The sequence below is a fragment of the Lathyrus oleraceus genome, chromosome 2 (genome assembly GCF_024323335.1).
Source record: "Lathyrus oleraceus cultivar Zhongwan6 chromosome 2, CAAS_Psat_ZW6_1.0, whole genome shotgun sequence".
NCBI lineage: Eukaryota > Viridiplantae > Streptophyta > Magnoliopsida > Fabales > Fabaceae > Lathyrus > Lathyrus oleraceus.
Genome location: NC_066580.1, coordinates 4977048 through 5000542, shown reverse-complemented (window position 1 = coordinate 5000542; position 23495 = coordinate 4977048). Strand labels below are relative to the sequence as shown.

Below are 23495 nucleotides of genomic sequence, written 5' to 3'. Positions count from 1 at the left end.
TATGCCTGATTACGAAATTCTTCTAACTCGTGAAGTTGAAGAATTCGGGATTCACCGGCTTTTGCAAGATCACAATTTAAGAACTTGGATGCCCAAAAGGCTTTGTACTCTAATTCCAGAGGAAGATGACACACCTTACCATAAATCAGTTGATACGGAGACATGCCAATTGGGGTTTTGAAAGCGGTTCGGTACGCCCATAACGCGTCATCTAATTTGATTGCCCAAACTTTTCTTGAAGCACTCACTGTCTTTTCCAAAATATGTTTAATTTGCCGATTAGACACTTCAACTTGCCCACTCGTTTGGGGATGATATGGTGTGGCAATCTTGTGCTTCACATTATATTTCTTCAATAAGTTCTCCATGAGCTTATTCAAGAAATGTGTTCCTTCATCACTGATAAGTGCTCTAGGCACACTGAAATTCTGGTGTAGTCAGAATTCAGATGTTATCCACCACGTCATGACATCTGATCTAACGTTGTAACTAATACAGCAAGATAGTTATTAACCACTGTACTAATATGCACAGGTTCACAGATGTCACGACATCTCATTCTATGTCACCCTAGAATGTATGAACCCCTGGTTCTGTGCTTCAGGAAGAAAGACTAAACAGAAATCAAACCTAGCACTCACTTCTGTTGTTTTCTTCCATAGTTATCAGCATGATGTCTTACTGTTGTTTGTGGACATCATCTGTTACATTGTTCCAGTGTGTGTATCTTTTACTTGTATTTCCTGAATTAAAGGTTGAACATGTTAATCTAATTTCCACTTATTAGATTGCTAACAATTTGGCTATTTGTTAGGTTCATTAATTGTAGGTTAGTAGTTGGTTTCCTGGTTTTTCTCTAAGCTATTGAATCCCTGAGAAAAATACTGAACCAGAAAAACCAATCATCCTACACTTTAGCACCTGCTGTTGGGAATGAATGTCCCAACATTCAGTTCGACATCCAGAACATATGCTGATTCTGTTATGTTCCTGGAAACGTGCTGTGCTAAGTTTGCAATACTGGAAGAGACCAACTAGTCTCTACTTCAGTATCATCCTTCAGTATCAACTGTCAAAACATCCAGTTTGACAGTTTCACTATGATCCTTCAGCCATGTCTGTTATCCTTGAGAAGAACAGACTTAATTAAATACTGAACTAAAGTTAACCAACTTATCATTCAGTATGCACTGTCCCTGATGAATGTTACAACTTTCTGATTGACATTCAAACAGAAGACTTTATGCCAGGTCAGTTATCATCTTGATAATCTGACTGGAATACCTGCTGAGTTATGACAGTAATAAACACATGCAGAAGGAAAACAAACACAGGAAATTGTTAACCCAGTTCAGTCCAACATGACCTACATCTGGGGGCTACCAAGCCAGGAAGAAGATCCACTATCAGTAGTATCAATTCAGAGTTAAACTCACCCGTTTACAACTCATCACTTAATCCCTACCCAATGCAATCTATACCTAGGAACTCCTAGATAGAAACCTCCAGTTTCCATTCCTATCACTACAAATACAATGTAATGTTAACACACCTTGAACTTGCTCACAACTTCATTCAAGAACAAAATCACTCTTGCCTACAGGCTTTGAGTTACAACAACTCTCAGGATTTACCACTGAGATACACATGGTAACCTTCCCACAGATTGGGAGGTTTACCTTACACACACCCCTAAAAATTCATTCTAAGAGGCTTACAAAAACTAGATTACAATCAGCTATTTATAACCTAATCACCCAACTGGATTTGGGCCTTCAGAAAATTGCAGCAGACTTGTTCTTTGCTGTTGCAACTTCAGCAGAAAAATTCTGCTACAAACAAGGTCTTCAAGTTCCTAAACTCTCTCCATATATATCTCCATATTTAGAGCCTATATATATTCTGATTTAGTCTTCAAGACCTCCACAAGGGAGTTAGGATATTCACCAGATATCCTTGCTGATCCCATGACATATACTGAATTAATTAATTCAGTTTCCTACACATGTGCGATGTCACAGACCTGATGTCGTGACATCGTACATGACATGTTGGTCCAGATGTTGAATTTTTTCAACCCAACATATTAAAACAACAGAGATGATTACATTATTTGTTTTCTAAAATTACTGCCAATCCTAAGGAATCAACAATCTCCCCCTTTGGCAAATTTTAGCTAAAACAAATAAACAATACACTGGACAAAACATCCCAATTTGGGAATGCTCTTCATCTCCGTCATTGGCTCCACCACCACAAACACCAAGGTTGGTGTACATGGGGAAGAAGAGGGACAAGACTTAGTTGTACCAGAACCCTTCCCCTCAACCGGAGAGCTTCCAGAAGAATATGTAATGCTGAGTACATAGGCAATGTAACTCAGATCACATGGCACAACTGTCTTCTTAACTCAGATCACAAGACACAAGTGGTAACCCCAGTTGGTGGATTTTGTGCCTGATGCCAACTTCTGTTTGCTGCCACATCCATAGTTGGCTTTCTTCTGGTACATTCTCAACCCTAGGACTATATTTCTCTCCCCCTTTTTAGCTAAACATTTGTAAAGGAACCCTTCACAAAACCAGATCCAGGCGCAGCTTGCCCAAACCTTAACATACCCCATGATTCTGAGAATGGAGTGTTTTTCTTGTGAGAGGAAGAGGGCTATTGCATCCTTTAAATAGCCCTGCATGTGCCTAGGAATTTCCGGTAGAAATAAATGCTTGGTCAAGATGCATTTATTTTTGCTGAGAAACAGTCAGAGAATCACCAACAAAATCTCAGACTATCTTTGAATACCTTTTATAGCTCTTGACTGTTTCTTTTCCAAAACAGCCGTTCCAGTGCATGGAGACCCTTCCATATATGCAGTCAGACACGTTGCACGCGATGTCTTAACATTCCTGCATTCAGCCAGTATTCAACATTTCCCAAGACCTCTATCATACCTCCAGTAGAGACTTGACACCTAGCACTGCTACAGCCAACTTTTCACACTTCAGTTGATGGTTACTCCCCCTGTACCACACAGCTGTAGCCATCAGGCTTATTCTGGTTTATCAGACTTAGCCACATCACCCTCATAATTCCTAATGACTTTAAGATTCAGAAGGAATTAACAGCTTTGTCCAGGGCAATGTCATGACATCCGGTCAGACATTCTTCTGCTCACTCAGCCTTGCCACACATCACAACATCCTGAAAACTAACAGGTTGACATACCCCGTTATCTGAGAGCACATAGACCACAAGCTTGGTGATTACTTGCAGCACACAGACACACTCCCCTTGTCATGGACAACCTACTCTCTTGGAGGTCACACATGATCATATCCAACACCCCAAGGTTGGACCTTCACATACTTCCTGATTCAAAGAGATTCCAGACCACTTGATGAAAGGAAAACATAAGACGCATCTTCATGTCTTCAAGAGCGCACCCTCTGTCCAACCCTCTTAGCTGAACACATTCACACTTTGTGTCAATCTCTCTTCTAACCAGAACAGAAGACCACTTCACTGGATGTTCTAACATCAGTTGGGACATCCTTCACACCAGGACAAGGCACACCATCTGATAGTCTTCAGATACCACTGAGTCTTCGGGTTGATCAAGAAGAACCCAGACATTCATTGGGACACATACATTTTCATCCCATTTCAAGAGATAATCTTCCATAGATAGCTCAGAACTCCAACCACAAGCTCCAAGGGATGAATAGAAGGCACCTCCTTTAGTCTTCAACTTACTACTTTTCTACTCAAGAGTAATTTGTCTCAGACTTTCCTCAAGAATAATCAGCTGCCATATGTTGATTATCTTGATTCTTCGAACTCACTTCTAAGGTGAACCAATTGCCACTGGTTGATTACCTCCTTCATGAATCCTCATATGAAGAGGTCAAATGCTGCTTTTTGACCTCCCCAAGTTTATCAGACTTCTCCCAAAGATATTCTGACCTTCCAAGTGAGACTGGTACTTCAAGCTTTTTGAAGTATCCAATCTACCACCCTGTAGACCTTTCTACCTCAAGTTGATGTGCCACTTCACCAACTAAGAATCTGGTGTTGAACCAAATGTCACAACATTGTGTTTTGACATCTAGCTGTTGAATTCAGCTCCTTCTTCTGCCACTTGAAAGAACTTCCTCCCTTCACAGAACAAGAGTTCAATGTTCTCATAGACTTGATTGTGGAACCAAGTTTGAATAAACAACCTCCATCCTGCAGGTTTGCAGTTAAGTCATCCAAGCTCACACCTTGATGAATCCCTGCTTCTTCTCCAAAGACATCAAACATTTTGATGTATGAGTCTTCAGAAGGAACAGTTAGATACTATCCCTTCAGCTATGCCAAGGATTCCTCTTCCTAAAGCAAGGCTGTTTCCATGATGTCAAGACTGCTGCCACTTGTTCTTGACTTCACAGTGTGCATAAGCTAATGCACTTCCTTACCTAGATCAGAAATAAACTGATCCAAGTAACCACCATCAAGACTATGATGTCTTCTTCTTCTTGTACATACCAAGGCTGAACATGTTTCTTGCCAGGAAACCTTTTCAGAGATCATATGCTTTTGCTGCCACCAAAGAGATAGATCATAAGCCAATGTACTATCCTTCCTGTGATTCTGCACAGGGTCTTGAAGAAGTGATGTTCCAACATCTTTAAGAACATCAGTTATCTTGAGCTCCAAGGATAATCAATTAAACACTTGTACTTGGCACAAGTAGACATTGATCTTAAATCCTTTCCCAATTATCCCTTCAGATACTTCCACCATAAGAATACTTTGAAAATACTCTTCTTGTGTCAACATCTTCTGCTTGCAAGCACCTAGACACTTTTGAAAGTCTTCCCAGATTAAATTCACCCTTAGGAATGAGAGAGATGAATTCTTCCTTGCAAATGTGTCACACAACCACCAGACCCCATGTGACACAGGTCAACAGCCAACCAGACCCTAGGCTGACCAGACTTGAGGAGGTTGACCAAAACTCCCCCTCAGCTTAACAATCATGGAAACTCCACACCAATAACCATGCATTGTATATAAATGTCTCAACCTGACATACATCATCCCTACCAGTGGCAACTAACTCTATGAGTTATACCTATACATACTCCAATCACACCAATCAGACTCCAGCTGACCATAAGTACTAGTGATACAAAACAGCACCAGTCAATGGTAAATATGCATTGCTAGAGCATACTACCTCAACTAACCACTGAATCTTCATATTCTCACTCCTCGAAAGAACTGCCACTTCTGAAACGTGGTGTTTGAATAACAAGATTCATGGTTCCAATCCCCTTAAATGGTATAGCAGTCAGGTTATCCCATTATTGACTACTAACATCCAGGAGACTTGTCTTCCAACACAACATAGTACTTCAGGGAACAGCTATCCAACCCTGATCAATCAACAGGAATATGCCAAACAGCAGGAGATTGCACAATGTCACATCTCAACCAACTCAACTTCTAGAGATCAGACTTCTAAAGGTGACCTTCTTGAGCACACACACAGTTGACCCTGCCCTTGTCAACTTAGCACACACAAATGTCTCCTCTTCCAGGTCAGGAGTAGGTTCCAAACAGAAGTATCCCTTTGTTTGATACCTAAAAACATCTGCTCTTCAACCAGTAGCTGCATACTTGTTGAACAACATGTTCTAACATCGCATAGAACATTAGTTCCACCTCCTTGGAACAAACCTTCCTTGAAGGTCTTCAAGGTCTTCATACACCCTACTCAAGTGAGTAAGAGAATCAGTGATTAAGTGATTCTTACCATCCTGAAGTGAGAACGTCATGATGAGTGGACTTGAGGGGACTCAAGTATCTTTGACATCTTCAGTAGATTATGATGAGATCTTGAATACAACAACCTTTCATCCACATGAGGGGAAACAACATCAGAGTTTGAGTTTTGCCAGGTATTATGCAGCGGAAATCATAATACAACTCAACCTATGACCACACACTTCACCAGATCAGCCTCCAAGACCATACCAAGTTTGAATGTGATTTAATACTGGCACAACTGTCCCACATACAGGCCAATTGCCACCCTCCAGAGACAGGTACTCACCATTCCTGTCATGAACAGTCCATCCACCTACTTCAAGGGACCATTCAGGGAAATTACAGAACCTTTCACCGGTTCCAGCATCAGTACTAGCATAACTCCTTGCAAGATACCAGAAAGTATCACCCATGGATCTCATCCAGAAACAGAACAGGATGCCTGCTCTGATACCAATTGAAATTCTGGTGTAGTCAGAATTCAGATGTTATCCACCACGTCATGACATCTGATCTAACGTTGTAACTAATACAGCAAGATAGTTATTAACCACTGTACTAATATGCACAGGTTCACAGATGTCACGACATCTCATTCTATGTCACCCTAGAATGTATGAACCCCTGGTTCTGTGCTTCAGGAAGAAAGACTCAACAGAAATCAAACCTAGCACTCACTTCTGTTGTTTTCTTCCATAGTTATCAGCATGATGTCTTACTGTTGTTTGTGGACATCATCTGTTACATTGTTCCAGTGTGTGTATCTTTTACTTGTATTTCCTGAATTAAAGGTTGAACATGTTAATCTAATTTCCACTTATTAGATTGCTAACAATTTGGCTATTTGTTAGGTTCATTAATTGTAGGTTAGTAGTTGGTTTCCTGGTTTTTCTCTAAGCTATTGAATCCCTGAGAAAAATACTGAACCAGAAAAACCAATCATCCTACACTTTAGCACCTGCTGTTGGGAATGAATGTCCCAACATTCAGTTCGACATCCAGAACATATGCTGATTCTGTTATGTTCCTGGAAACGTGCTGTGCTAAGTTTGCAATACTGGAAGAGACCAACTAGTCTCTACTTCAGTATCATCCTTCAGTATCAACTGTCAAAACATCCAGTTTGACAGTTTCACTATGATCCTTCAGCCATGTCTGTTATCCTTGAGAAGAACAGACTTAATTAAATACTGAACTAAAGTTAACCAGCTTATCATTCAGTATGCACTGTCCCTGATGAATGTTACAACTTTCTGATTGACATTCAAACAGAAGGCTCTATGCCAGGTCAGTTATCATCTTGATAATCTGACTGGAATACCTGCTGAGTTATGACAGTAATAAACACATGCAGAAGGAAAACAAACACAGGAAATTGTTAACCCAGTTCAGTCCAACATGACCTACATCTGGGGGCTACCAAGCCAGGAAGAAGATCCACTATCAGTAGTATCAATTCAGAGTTAAACTCACCCGTTTACAACTCATCACTTAATCCCTACCCAATGCAATCTATACCTAGGAACTCCTAGATAGAAACCTCCAGTTTCCATTCCTATCACTACAAATACAATGTAATGTTAACACACCTTGAACTTGCTTCACAGCTTCATTCAAGAACAAAATCACTCTTGCCTACAGGCTTTGAGTTACAACAACTCTCAGGATTTACCACTGAGATACACATGGTAACCTTCCCACAGATTGGGAGGTTTACCTTACACACACCCCTAAAAATTCATTCTAAGAGGCTTACAAAAACTAGATTACAATCAGCTATTTATAACCTAATCATCCAACTGGATTTGGGCCTTCAGAAAATTGCAGCAGACTTGTTCTTTGCTGTTGCAACTTCAGCAGAAAAATTCTGCTACAAACAAGGTCTTCAAGTTCCTAAACTCTCTCCATATATATCTCCATATTTAGAGCCTATATATATTCTGATTTAGTCTTCAAGACCTCCACAAGGGAGTTAGGATATTCACCAGATATCCTTGCTGATCCCATGACATATACTGAATTAATTAATTCAGTTTCCTACACATGTGCGATGTCACAGACCTGATGTCGTGACATCGTACATGACATGTTGGTCCAGATGTTGAATTTTTTCAACCCAACATATTAAAACAACAGAGATGATTACATTATTTGTTTTCTAAAATTACTGCCAATCCTAAGGAATCAACACACACCAAACCTTGAGAAGATGTTTTGTTTGAGAAAGTTTACCACTACTCTCGCATCATTAGAAGGGAGGGCTACGACTTCCACCCATTTGGAGACATAGTCCACAACCACCAGAATATAATTTTTTCCAAATGAGGGTGGAAATGGCCCCATAAAGTCTATCCCCCAAACATCAAATAATTCCACTTCAAGCATGCCCTTTTGAGGCATCTGATTCCTCCTAGAAATATTTCCTGTCCGTTGGCATCTGTCACATTCCTTCAGTTTTTTGTAAATCGAGAGGGGCATTAGACTAACACTTGCTCCCAAATCGATCAGTTCCTTTTTGAATGATTTGTCTCCAATGGTACAAGGAATAGTGACTGCACCTCTATCTTTTTTCTTCATCGGAATTTTTAGGCCCTGCAAAATAGCACTACAAGTTTCAGTTAGCATGACTGGCTCGCTGTCGATCGACCTTTTCTTCGATATGATGTCTTTCATGAATTTGGCGTAGATCGGCATCTGTTCCAGAGCTTCAGCAAAAGGTATGTTGATCTCGAGCTTCTTGAATAATTCTAAGAATTTCTCAAAAAAAAATTCATGGAGACCTTTCTTCTTTGTTCTTGTCGGAAAAGGAAGAATGATCTTTGGTTTTTGTTTCTCTTGCTGGCTTGTCGGCTTGACCACCACTTCTTCAGTTTGTTTTGGCTCTTCTCTAATCTCCAAGTCAATTCCAACAATCCATCTTCTTCAACCTGTTCGTCAACTTGTGGTTCCTTATCTTTTCCTTTTCTGGTGACCACAGCTTTAATGTGACTTTGATCACGGGGATTAACGACTGTCCCACTAGGAAGCGTGCCAGGTGCATGGGAGTTTGAGGCTAACTGTTGGGCAATTTGACCCATCTGAATTTCAAGATTTTTTATGGATGTTGTAGTGTTCTTCTGATTATTTCGAGTCTCCTCTTGGAATTGGATGTTGTGAGCTGCCATCTTTTCAATTGCGATCTCCCAATCTGCCTTCTTAGGTGCCTGTTGTTGCTGCTGCTGATATTGATTTTGATATTGACCCTATGCCTGCTGTTGCACGTTCCCTCTTTGATCTTTCCATGCAAAGTTGGGATGATTCTTCCACCCCGGATTGTATGTGTTGGAGTAGGGATTGTTTTGCTTTAAAAATTTTATATCTTCGATCTGTTGCGGTGTTGCAAAGCAATGAACAGTATTGTGTGGTCCATTGCAAATGCCACACACTTCACTCGGTGCCTGTTGCACTTGAGCCACTTTCTGAGCACCTATGTTTAGTGCTTTCAACCTTTTCTCTACCTCCGCAGCAACAACTTCTTCAATTTTCACCTGTTTGTTTGTTTCAAGCTTCAATTCAATAACTGCAGATTTGCTTGATACCCTGTCATATAACTCTAAATGCTCGTTCGAGGCAATAGCTTCAATTATCTTCTTCATACCAGTGGCTGTTGCAAAGTTGGCTGAGCCACCAGCTGCTGAATCAAGGATTTGTCTCGTTTGAATTCGAAGACCATTGACAAACATTTGCATTTGTTCAGTTTCATCCATGTTGTGAGTAGGACAAGCCACTAGGATTCTCTTGAATCGTTTGTAGGCATCTCCTAGTGACTCACCCTCCTTCTGCTTGAAGTTTAGGATCTCATATCTTTTCCGCAATGACACAGATGCGGGAAAATACTCCTGCAAGAATGCTGTTTCCATTTGCTCCCATGTAGTGATACTACCAGCAGGTAAGGAATAGAACCACTCTTCGGCCTCATCTGCTAAAGTGAATGGGAACATACGAAGTCGGATTGCTTCTTCTCTATGTCCAGGAATTTTCAGTGTTGTGCTCATGGTTAAAAATCTTTGCAAATGCTTGTTGGCATCTTCATTCACTCTTCCAGAGAAGGACCGTCTTTCGAGTTGATTAATGGTGCTGGGATTCAGCTGAAATTGTTCCACATTAACCGGTTGGTTGACAATTGTCATACGACCACCCGGGGTGTTGGTTCCACCATAGTCACCGAGGAGTCTCTCTGGTGGTGGTGGTGGTGGATTAGCAGCCATGATTTCAGGAACTGTTTCCGCGTCTGAATCTTAATTCTCTGAGTGCACTGAAACAACTTCCCCCTCCGCTTTCTCTGTTAATTCCAGTTTTTCTCTCTTAGCTTGTCTTAGTCTAGCGCGAAGAGTTCTTTCTGGATCTGCGTCAAAAGGAAAATCAACTGAGGCCTTGCCTCGCATAAACAAGTTAGACAAAGATTAGAATTGAATAACAAAATTGTCACAGATAAAATCTTGGTTGACGAGCAACAAAATTTCGATAGAATAGAAATTAAAATATGTATTTTGGCAATCCCCGGCAACGGCGCCAAAAACTTGATCGAAAAAATAGCAAGTGTACTATTTTTACCGATGTAGTAATAAGGAGTTTTATTTCCAAGTATCGATCTCAGGGATTGCGTAGGAAATACTTATTTAACTTTGATTCTATCAGAACAAAAATATAATGGTTTGGTTGTTTTAGGAATTTCAGCAATAAACACAAAAGACAGTAAAATATAATTGATTAATATAAAATATGCTAGGGGAAGTGGTTGATTTAACCAGTTACGAATTCAGTCAAGATTTCCTTAATACCTATGAAACATTCAATTACATAACCTCAGAATGTTCTTCCTTAAGTCCTTAAGGAAGAAACTATTAAACTACCAATTCTTACTCAAATGTCCATTCAATCAATCATTGGTTTTAATCATAAACAATATCAAGGTTTTCGGTGGTTTACAAAAGTGACTAGTCCTAGATGATGCAATCATAAACCTAATTATGTGAAAACCCTAACAATCACAATCCTGTTATTGATAGTCATAGATCAATTTGTATTTGTCCGATACAAAAGCATAATAACATCACACAATTGATTTGAAATAAGTAACTTAGTAATAAGGAAATCATTCGTTCAAATTCATAACATACGATCAAATCAGGACCACCCCCCTAACATAGGGGGTTTAGCCTCTCATAGTAGTAAACGAAATCATAGTATGAAAATTAGACATTACAAAGAACTAGGAGATTTGGATCTTCAATGGTCGGAACCCTTGAATCTCGCCGTCTTCAAATCCTCCGTTTTTGCTACCTTCCCAATGCCGTGTTTTCTTTTGTACGTCAAAAAAGTGTTTTCTCCTTTCTTTTCCAAGCCTTCTTATAGCTTCAGATGAATCTCTTCCAAGCAAAAGTTCCAAACTACCCTTAATGAGCAGAATAGGTTCACAAAGCAAAAGTTGGGGTTTCCAAGCCGCGCCCAACAACACGGGCCGTGTGTGTACACACGGGTGCCCGTGTTGCTCTCCATGATAATTATCTTCAAAACAAGCTACAAAGGCAACAACACGGGCCGTGTTCCTCCACACGGGTGCCCGTGTTAATGCACTGTTTTAAACAACACGGCCGTGTGTCACCATACGGGTGCCCGTGTTGATCTCTGTTTTTCTTCTCCCATTTTGCTCTGTCTGATCAACAACACGGGCAATGTTGTAGCACACGGGTGCCCGTGTTGACCTGCTGTCTCTTCATATTTTTGCCTTTCTGAGTATCCATAACTTCACCATTAATGCTTTTAAACCTGTGCAATGGCCTGTAACAATGACACTACCAAACGAAGCGTAAAAGAGATCTTTTTGACATAAACTTGTAATCGAATGCGATGCGATACCAAACCAACAAAACATGATAAATGACTCTGAAGCAACTATAAACAAACATAAATCTTACCAAAGTGATGAAAATATGTCGGATTAACGGTGGGAATTCAATGGAAATGGTGACCGATCACCCATACCATGGTTTAGAATAATGGCTTATTATTCATACCTTTTATAACAGACTTATCTATAACACAAAAATGACCATCGACGCTGCCGCTAGTGGTGCGCTGATGAACAAACCATACCCCGAAGCTTGAGCTTTCATTGAAGATATGACCCAAAACCATTACCAATGGGGAACAGAACAAGCATCAGTGGAAAAGAAAGAAACCAAAGGAAGTATTTACGAAGTTAGTTGCCTAGACCATATGAATGCCAAAATAGACGCCACAGCCCAAAAAGTCGAAAGTTTATCTGTTAACCCTACATCTATCGTAGTTGCAGTTCAACCCGGATGCGAAATCTGTGGAACCCAAGGACACATCATAGCTGAATGCAATCTTTTAGCTGAATCAAACCCAGATCAGGTCAATTATGCCCAGGAAACCCTTATTCAAACACTTATAACCATGGATGGAGGAATTACCTTAACTTCTCCAATAAGAATAACAATCCTACTCAGAACTCTACATCTCAAAGACCGTCAGGTTTCCAAGCCCAAAGACCGAACCAACCTATGCAAGCTACTCCTCAGAAATCAAATCCTGAGAAAATTATGGAGAGCTTCATTACAGCCCGAACTCAGCAAAACAAATAATTCATGAACCAGAACATTCATATAAATGGACTGATTACATAATTAGGCACCAAGGTCGATTCTATGATTACCCATAATAAGATGCTTGAAACCCAAATCTCTCAAGTGGGACAACAACAAGCTGCTCAAGCTAAACCAAGAGGACAATTTCTTGGACAACCTCAACCCAACCCCAAGGGACACACTAACGCTATTGCCCTACGGAGTGGAACCACTTACGATGAACTTGTAAACCCTAGGTCGAATAAACCAGAACCCCCAAAGAAAAATGTTGTGACTACACCTGAGAAACAAGTAGAGGAACCAGTAGAGTCTGAGAAACAAAAATATGAAGAAGCTAAAGATAAGGAAGGAGTGAAGGATAACAAAGTATATGTACCACCCTTCCTTATAAACTACAAATTCCATATCCACAATGAATAAAACAAACCAAATTAGATAACTAATACAAAAAGTTCGTAAACGTGATTGAGAAACTCCACATTGAGATTCCATTTACTGAAGCTATTATCCAAATACCATCTTATGCTAAATTCCTTAAAGACATCTTAACCAACAAACGTAGACTTGATGATCCTAAACCCTTAGAATGCAACTCTATTGATGAAAACAAACTTGCTAAAAAGGAGAAAGACCCCAGAAGTTTTTCTATACCTTGTGTTTTAGAAAATCATGTTATCGATAAAGCACTTCTGGACTTAGGAATCGGTGTAAGCTTAATGCCTTTAGCCGTTTGTAATAGGTTAAACCTAGGAGAAATGCAACCAACTAGGATGTCTCTTCAATTAGCCGATAGATCCGTTAAATATCCAATAGGCATATTAGAAGACATTCTGGTTAGGATTGGCCAACTCTATATTCCAACAGATTTTGTTATCATGGACATTAAAAAAGATGTGGAAATAACAATCCTCCTAGGTAGACCATTCTTATCAATAGCTAGAGCCATAATAGATGTCAAGAGAGGAAAGATGACTTTTAAGGTAGGTGATGAAAAATTAGAATTTATACTATCCAAATTCCTAATGGCACCAACCATAGATGACTCATGTTATGCCATCGATATCATTGATGAGTGCATAAGGGAGTTAGACCAAAAAGAACCCACTGAAACGATTAAATTACCCTCAACCCCCATAATGGAGGACAAAGGATTTAAAATATTAATGGAACCTTATATAGATGATAATCTTTATGAATGCTTAACACTCACCCCAGACCATATGCCATGTCCTAAGAAACCATTGTCATACCCCAATTTTGTCTGGGTAGTTTAAAAACTTTCATTAGCATTCATAATTAGAAAGCAATCTGGATAGACTCAAGACTTGGGGATCTTACTAGAGGAAAAAATTAGGGTTTCCTTGTTACTACCCCAACTTGTGTTCAATAAAGCATCAAAACCCTAATTTGGGGGATCCTTACTTGATCAAGGCTCCATAAACCCTAATTAGGTCTAGCATTCATTGTGTGGCCTCCTAACCTGAATCTCATCTAGCCCTTCATCATTCGTGGTGCTTGATTTCATATGCTTGGTCAAAAGTTCATTCAATATTTGCTTGTTCATGACCCTTGGTTCTAGTCTAGGTTCTAGGTCCCATAACTTTCATCTACTTTCGTTCATCCATGGCATTACATCTGATCATTTATTTAGGCCTAGTCCAAGGTCATGGTTTTCTTAGGCCTATTTCATCTGGTCAATATTATTCAAATCCATTTTCATGCCATTGGTTTGGTCCATGGATATTTGTTTAGGTTCTAGGTCATGTTGCATCTTAGTCCTTGCTAAGGTCTTTGTTTCATGCTTGTCATGGTTAATTCAAGCTATATCCATTGATTCATATTAATTATCCATTCAAGTCATAGCCTTTACCATTATTCATATTGATCCAATAGTTGTTATCTCAATCTATACTATCCATTTCAATTCATTACAATCCCTGTTGTTATCTCAATCTATACTATCCATTTCAATTCATTACAATCCCTGTTCAAACAATGGTTCATGATGTGGCAAATTCATTCATTAAAGATTCAATTCAAAACCAATCAATTTCATTCAAATAAACAAACACCATTCATTACAATCCATAAAATGTCTATTATGTGAAAAACTACAGAATTTGGTAACTTTGACCAAGTGTTAACCATGGACAACAATTAACTTTTGGTCAACTTTGACCAAAGGCAACCCAACCTTTTTTCATCCTAATCCTTAAAACCCATATCCTATCCCTAATCCTAAACTTCACAATCCATCTTGATCTTTGGTTGGCTTCTTGTACAAATTCCAATGGCATGTTGCCTTTGTCCATTCCATGTACACATAACCTGCAAGAAAGGCATCAAACCATGAGCAAAACATGAACAAATAAGGGGCAATGCAATGATGTACAAGCATACATATGGATGAACTCCTAGTTGCAATGCATTCCTAAGTCACAATCAATACATGGAACCATAAGACTAAAAGTACAACACAATGGAGAAGTCTAGAAATGCATAACGTGAATTTAAAACATGGCCATGTTACCTAAACCAAAGTCAGAATGAACATGAATAAGACGTGCTACAAACCACTAACATGAATCGAATACACATGCACCAGAACCAAACAAATCATTGCATTATAAATGTAACCTAAACCAATTACATGTTCATAACTAAATGACCTTCCAAATATTTCCATTATATGCTTCCATGATGTAGCACCTCAAATTTGCACCTATCATTGTACATACATTTTCATATTAGGTCATAGCATATCATAGTCCATTGCATAGCATTTGCATTGTCCCCAGTTGCCTCAAGTGCAAACAAGCAAGGAATTAGGTCAAACTAGTCAGGAGATCAGTCAGACAATCAAGCAAAGGTGTTTCTCAAGGAGCCAAGGCCCTAGGGTTCGTCCAACAAGTTCACATGACTTGGAGGTCTATTTGAAGTGTTCAAGTCAAGGGTTGAAGGCTTGGAGATCATCAGTTCATACACAGACAGTCAAAAGTCAAAGAAAGTCAACAGTCAGTCAAAGCAGTGGATGGTGGCCATTCTTGTGGAATTTGGGCACCATGATCAATAATCAAGAGTTCATACAACTTGGGACATCATTTGAAGTCAAGTTCTCAAGGAATTAGGGTTTGGAAGTCATCAGTCAATGCACAATCAGTCAGAAACCCTAAAAGTCAACTGTTGGTCAACTGTCCATTTAATCAGTGATTTGATGATTGGAATTGGTTTGTGAGAGTTCATTCATGTCCAAATAGTCATCATATATCATGCCAAACACCATCATGGAAGAATTTGAAGCCAGATCAAAAATTTCCCAAAATGGAAACTGGGCCTGTAACTGAAACCTGCCATAAATGGAAAGTCTTGATCCTCAAAATTATATATTGATACAAGCCTCAAATGAATTTTTGTCCAACATGAAAGTTGAAGATCTTGTTCTCCCATTTCCAAAAAGTCCTAGAACTCTCAATTCCCATGTGTGGTTGGCAAGTTATGATCGAATCGATTTCAGAAAATCTTGAACTTCAAAGGGCCATATCTCTCAAACCGTTTGGCCAATTTTGGTGGGGTTTTTTCCTACAAGTCACATTTGATCCCCTCTTTCCAAAAATATAAATTTCATGAGCCAAAACTTCACCAATCAAAATGGCATTTTTTGACCTATTTCATTTAAATGCAAGTTTGACCAATGTTTGACTTTTTGATATAAACCTTTTTCTACCATTTGGCCAATTGGAACAGCTCAGGAATATCATTTAGAATGTGTTTGCAAGCTCATTTTATGCAGTACATGTGAATCCATACTTGGTTGCTTGAATTGGAAGAAAAGTACAAGTTACACTATGCTACTCCATACTCCCATGAACCTTGCCATGCTTGGTACTTCTAGCAGCATTGTGCATCATTTCTCTGTCAGTTTGAAGCTTCATTATGCAGCCTAACCAACAGCAAAACAAAGGCCTTGCTAGCTTACTTGAACATTGGCAAAAGTACAACAACCATATCCCACATGTTTAAGCCATGCTTTGTACCACGACAGCAAAATCATCATCATTTTCTGTCATGGCCATCCCCTAGTAGCAGACCAAAACCATTTGACAGTAGAAGAAGCATGGTTCACTCTCAAAAGAAAGGACACCTTGCTGTTGCCTTTGAGAGGTCTGCCAAAAAACTCCTGATGAACTGGGCTTGGCTTTGCATAACAGTACACCTATTCATCATTTGGAAATGCTACTAGCAGCCTCTAACCACACAAATCCTGACTCTCTCACTTGGCATTTTTCTTCCTTCTCAAAAGATTGCAAGATCCTGTTTAAAATGAAAGCAACTTTCCAACAGCAAAAAGATGATTCCTTCATTTGGCATTTGAAAAATTGCAAATTCTGTCTTGAACAATAGGCAACTTCTAACAGCAGGATATACACCTCCTTTTCCTGTCATAAAAACCAGTAGAACAGACCAAACACACTGCAGCAGAAAATGATCTTATCCACCTTGCTTTGGCATTTCAAATTTTCTGTCAAACTCCACAGTTCCAAGACAGTACCTTGCCACTAAAGCAACACTCAACAACAGATTTTAGGGGTGTATTTTCTGTCATATTGAGGACAGTAAAACCAATAGCAGACCAACAAACCTCATTGATTAAGACCAACCCTGTTACTTGATTTTTATTATTTTTTCTTCTGTCCAAAACTCAAGAAGAACTGAACCTGCCTGGCTTAACTCACCAATCCTAAAAAACTGCTTTTTTTGAGCTTTTGGCATTTCTCCATTTTTTCTGTCCAAAATTCCAAAGTGAAAAGCATGACCTAACCACTAAGTAAGTTCCAACAGCAGAAACCCTTGCTCACACTCATTTCTCTCAAGCTTCTTCTCTTGCATTTTTAGAAATCTGACCAAAGCTCATGATGAAATGAACCTGCCTTGCCTAACACAACACCTCCTCATCACTTTTCTGTCATGACCAAACCATCATAGCAGCCTCATGACACACAAAAAAAACCTTGGCTTCACTCATCCTAAAAAACTGCACTTTTCATATTTTTACAAAAGGTCCAAAACACTCTCAATGAACTAAACCTTGGCCATTGCTCATCACCATCTTTCTCATGTTGAACCACTAAATTGCAGCCACAATCAAAACATTGCAGCAGAAAATCACTCATCCTAAAGATTTCATTCATTTTGCTTTGGCATTTGAGAAAAGTCTGTCAAAAACTCCACATAACCAAGCCTGGCTTTGGTTGACTCATCATCAAGGCAACATCATGAACTCTTTGGAACCACATTTCTCCACCTGTAGAAGCCTTTCCTCCACTGTCTTCAACCTTGCATCATCCATGACAGCCAAGCATTGAACTCCATCTCAAGCCTCCACAAGTCAAACAACCTTCACCATTCATCATCAAGAAGGCTCTAGGACAATTGTTTCACTTCAAAACCATCAAAAAGCATCTGTACACAACTGCCCTTCAAAAATAGGTATGGATTCGACCTCCCTCTTTTGTCAAATTGATACACACTTTGGATAGGTCTTTCTATGCTGGTTGTCATGATGCTTACACTTTTTGAAATGAATGCTTATTCATGAAGATATATTGTTTTGAAATTTGGTGTTAAAATGTGTTTCTGCTCGATTCTTGACTTGTGTGTGGTTTTAATGGAAATCAATGGTGGATTCATGTTGACCTTGCCATGCTGATCATTTCCATATATTCAATTTTGGTTTTTGGGCAAGTTTGTGAAATCATGATTTGGGGATGGTGATGAACAGTGAAACCCTAACTTTTAAAATATTTTCCCAGATTTTTTCTGCCCCATTTCTCACGTGCATGGCCTTGCATCTCAACAACCAATTAGAACATTTCAAATCCTTGCCCTAAACGACCGTGTTTTAATTAGTGGTTCCAAATATTACCAATTGTGCCATTCTCCTTTATTAATCCAAATTAATTTCACATTTTTATGACCAATCTTCCAAAAATCATAACTTGCTCATTTTTGACCCAAACTCAATGGGATTTTTTGTGTTGTATTCATCATGATCTCTACTTTTTTATCATTATTTTTCCAGAATTTTTGGATGAGTGGTTTTTAAATGTTGCTAGGGTTTGTGACATGTGACCAATTTTTGTACACTTTGCCAAATCAATTGTGAAATGATGAGAATGTATCCAATGACTCCCAAATTTTTTGTGCTTAAACTAGACACATTCATGGTGATTTTGGTGTAGAGTTTGTGCATTTATCATTTGTGGTTTGTGAGTTATGAATTTTTGAATTAGGGTGTGACAATTTGTGTCACACCATTGATGTCCAACTTCATGATTTTCATTGCCATGCTTCCTTACCTCCAAATGACTTGATTTTTTGCATGAACCTACTCTTGTATGTCTAGTTTACATGTGAATTTTCTTGGAATTATTTGTGGCATTTTCCATTTGTTTGAGATTTTTCTTCCCTGCCTAGTCAAATGTTGACTTTGTGTGACACATGTTCCCATTTCATTTGTGAAATTCGCATACTTTATTAGATGGACATGAAAATTTGCATGAGATAACTAGACATCCTCATCTTTGCCATGGTTTTGATCCCATTCATTTATCATACACCATCTTTGACTTATGATTTTTCTAAGTTGATGCATGTTTGGTTGACTTCTATGAGCATGTTCAAAATTGCTTTGACTTTCTGATTTTCATTGACTGCCTTCCACTTGTCCAAATGAGATTAAATTTGACATGCTTACCATGCTATGTGTTAGGTTTGATCATGATTTATTTGGTGATTTTTGGAAAATGTTTAGATTGCTTTTGATGCAAGTCTTTCTGTTGACTTCTATGAGCTTCTGTTTGCCATGTTTTGACCTAAATGGTTCATGAAATGATGATGATGATTGATATGAGTGTGAATCCAATTGGTTGTGTTTCCTAATTGTTTGAACATGATTTGGGATGCTTGCCCTTTGCTGTTTTAACTTTCTCATTCACTTTTGACCCTAGGTTTGCCCTAGTGGTCCTGTTACTCACCTTTGAGCTTGTGTTTTCAGGTTGACCATCAAATGACCATTAAGACCAATTCTTTTGATTGAGCTTACTCAAGTATCATTGTCTAACCTCTTTGTTTTGTAGGTGGCTTGGCTCACATGCCTTAAGCCTTGTGCCTTGCACATCCATGTGCCTCTAATTGACTGTTGGCCTCTGTTTCCTTTCACTTTGTTTGAAGTTGTATACTAACATCTGCTTGATTGTTTCAGGTGCTTTAGTTGCTTAGTTCCTTGTGAACTTTTTGCTTTGATTTGCTTGTATAAGCAATTTGCATTGAGGTATGTCTCTTCTACTTCATGTAGTCTGGAAGACCTGGCCTGTTACTTGGCCAGGCAACTGTCTGAAGTCCTCCTTAAGAGGCAATGTTTGTGACTGTTTACTTTTGTCCTTGCATAGAGTCAAAGACCTCCTAAGTGAAGAGGCAATTGGTGGAAGGTAGGGATATGCAATCTATCCCCCACTATTCAGTGTGTCATCTGCTTTGCTCACACCACTGTGTTGATGCATTACAGATACAAACCCAAGATCTTGTGCAATTGCACAGTTGAGTCAGTTCTAAATGTGTAGAAGGGTTCCCACTTTCTGAACCCACACATTCTTGTCTTGAGCTCTCCCAGGCCAGGGATAAGAGCTGTGAAGTCTTATCTTCACTCACCTTTCATCTGCTTCACCTTAGCCCCTCAATGGCAAGGTTAAGAGCAACACTCACCCCATTCCAGAGGTTTGTTTGTTGAGGTTGATATGACCCCTTGACTAAAACCTAACCCTTGTTTGAGCCACTTGTTTGTGTATAGCGTGTGCTATCTGTGCTTGTAGGATTGTTTGACTTGCTTCCTGTGCAAGATAGGATTGTTTGACTTGCTTCCTGTGCAAGATAGGATTGTTTGACTTGCTTCCTGTGCAAGTTAGGATTAGTTTAGACTTGCTTCCTGTGCAAGTTAGGTTTTGCTTGGCTTGCTTCCTGTGTAAGTTAAGTGTGTGTGGCTTGCTTCCTGTGTGAGCCATGCTTAGGATAGGATGGCCCTTGTGCCATTTAGCTAGAAACCTTAACTTAGGGATGATTTGCATGATAACATCTAGGCTCGAGTCGTAGTCTCCCTAGTTGTGTCTCCCTCTGTTATCTGGTTAGGCTAGGTCCTTTATCCCTGCGTAGGGGAACTACATCACCCTGATCTTCATACCAGATGAAGTATGTAGGCAGGAGATTGAGCTGATCTCTCCGGGCGCCCTTTTTCTTTTTTGTGTGTGTTGTTTGACAGTTGCTAGGCTCGAGTGCCTGACTCCTTAGCAATTTGTTGTCTGTCTGTTTGAGTGTGTGCTTGACAGTTATAGGCTCGAGTCCCCGACTCCCTATTAACTTGTTATGTTGTTGTGTGCTTGGAAGCTGATATAAGTCCCTCGAGTGGCATTTGGGTTCCAGTGTGTGTGTGTTTTGGTTCGGATGCTGATGTAAGTCCAGTGATTGGCATTCAGGCTCCATGTTTGCCTCCTTGTGTGTGTTTTTGGTTCGGATGCTGATGTAAGCCCATTGATTGGCATTCGGGCTCCACGTTTGCCTTTGCCTGTGTTTGTTTGTGTGCGTGTCAGCCGAGCTACGAATGCTCTGATTCTCCTCTCGTCCGAGAAGATACGTATGCATAGGATGCGATATCCTAGCGAGCATGTGTCGTTTCCCCAGTCCGAACTACTTCGACTCTGATGTCTATGCCTGATAGACTAAGTAGGCCCAGGATGCGACATCCTGCCGAGTCAGTTTCAGTCAGTTTCTTTTGTCTCTTTCAGCCAGTGTGTGTGAGTTTGAGCAGTGTTTAGCAACCAATATTCCTTTTGTGCGTGGATCCCGTCGAGTACGACGGATGCGTAGGGGTGCTAATACCTTCCCTTCGCATAACCGACTCCCGAACCCATTCTCTTTGGTCGTGAGACCATGTTCCTTTCCTAGGTTTACTCTGAGCGTTTCCTTTCCCTCTTTTGGGATAAATAACGCACGGTGGCGGCTCTGTTGTTCTTGTTTTCCCGCCGGTTTTTCGCGTGATGCGACACATGACCACACTTAAAACCTAACCAAAGCATGAGCCATACATGTTGAGGCAATTTCAAACCAAATCAAGCAAAACCAATCACACATTACAGCCTGCAAGCCAACGTCCATCATGCATATTTAAATGTTTCCCATAAACCAAAGGGGTGCATTAACATCTCTTTTATAAAGTTGAACACCAAAAGAGTTAAGATTTTTTGGAAACGTACAACATATGGAGCATGAATACATTTAAACCCTAAGACTATGGTTGCTCACTAAAAAAAAACAACACTTTGTTTCTCAAAATGGATTTCTCACACAACGATAGGGTTCATAGCAGCATATGTTGTCCTCCAGGTGTAGTCTGAGGGGCTTGGTTTAAAGCTACCTGAGAGATCTGGGTTTCAAGCATCTTGGTATGAGTAACTATTTGGTCAACCTTGGTTCCTAACTGAGTAATCAATTCGTTAACATGAATGTTTTGGTTCATGAACTCCTTGTTTTGTTGGGTTTGAGCGATGATAAAATTTTCCATAATTTTCTCAAGGCTCGGCTTTGGTGGTACAGGTTGCATAGGTTGATTTGATCTTGAGGCTTGATAACTAGGTCTCGGAGGTGCATTATTTTGGATAGGGTTATTGTTTTTATAGGAGAAGTTAGGGTGATTCCTCCATCCAGGGTTATAGGTATTCGAGTATGGGTTCCCTTGGGTGTAGTTCACTTGCTCGGAGTGGGTTTCGTTCAATAGACTGCATTCTGCAGATTGGTGTCCTTGGGTTCCACATATCTCACAATCGGACGAGACTGCGGCTACAGTATTCGGGTTCGTGTACATATGCTCGACCTTAAGGGCTAATGCGTCCATTTTAGCTTGCATCATATCTATAGAGCTTAGTTCATGCACTCCTCCTTGGGCTTCCTTCTTCTCAATTGTCGCTCGTTCGACTCCCCATGATTGATGGTTTTGGGCCATGTCTTCGATGAGGGCACTAGCTTCAGGGTAAGGTTTATTCATCAGAGCACCGCCTGCGGCAGCGTCGATGGTCATCTTTGTGTTATAATGAAGTCCATTATAGAAGGTTTGAATGATTAACCAGTTTTCTAAGCCATGATGTGGGCATGCTCGTAACAACTCTTTATATCTCTCCCAAGCTTTGAACAACGATTCTCCTTGGTTTTGGGTAAATCTAGTTATATGGTTTCGAAGAACGGCGGTCTTACTCGGGGGAAAATATCTAGCAAGAAAAACTCTTCTAAGGTTATCCCAAGTCGTAATGGAATTGGATGGAAGGGAATCTACATGATAGGGCTTTATCTCTGAGGGAAAAAGGAAATAATCTTAAATGTATTGCCTCAGGAGAAGCTCCATTGGTTTTAAAAGTATCTGCTAATTGAAGAAATATTTTTAAATGTTGGTTAGGGTTCTCGGTAGCGAGACCCGCGAATTGTCTCTGTTGCACTAGTTGCAATAGGGATGGTTTAAGTTCAAAATTATTAGCTGGGATAGTTGGGTTTACTATACTAGAACTAGGTTCTTCATTAGATGGTTGAGCGAAGTCCTTAAGAGGTCTTTGGTTTTGATCTTCGGCCATAGCTCTCTTAATTCTATGAAAGAATAAACGTGTGCGAGCGTAACGTTCAGGTTCCGCCAGAGGGTTTACTAAGCTTAAACTTCCGGTGCTGCGAGTTCTTCGCATTGACCGGCGGGAAATAACCTAAGTCTAAACGATATAACAACAGGAAAATGAAATTTGACGAAATTGGTCCCCGGCAACGGCGCCAAAAACTTGATGCGTGCTTTTCGCAAGTATACGAACGCGTCAGAGTAATATAAAAGATTGTCGAATCCACAGAGACCAAGTGTCAAGCTATCGTTATCTGTTGTTATGGTGTTTATCAAAGGCAGTCAAAATAGGTGTTTTTCGTAGTGTGCAATGAAAAGTAAAGTATTTGAATAGA

The 23495-nt window shown here is 39.8% G+C and overlaps 1 non-coding gene across 1 annotated transcript; it reads left to right on the top strand.

The window, feature by feature from the left end:
* Positions 1-22639: 22639 nt before the first annotated feature.
* On the top strand, positions 22640-22746 carry LOC127124185 (small nucleolar RNA R71). The gene has a single exon (XR_007803811.1). It is a non-coding gene; the product is annotated as a small nucleolar RNA R71 (small nucleolar RNA).
* The last annotated feature ends 749 nt before the right edge of the window (positions 22747-23495 follow it).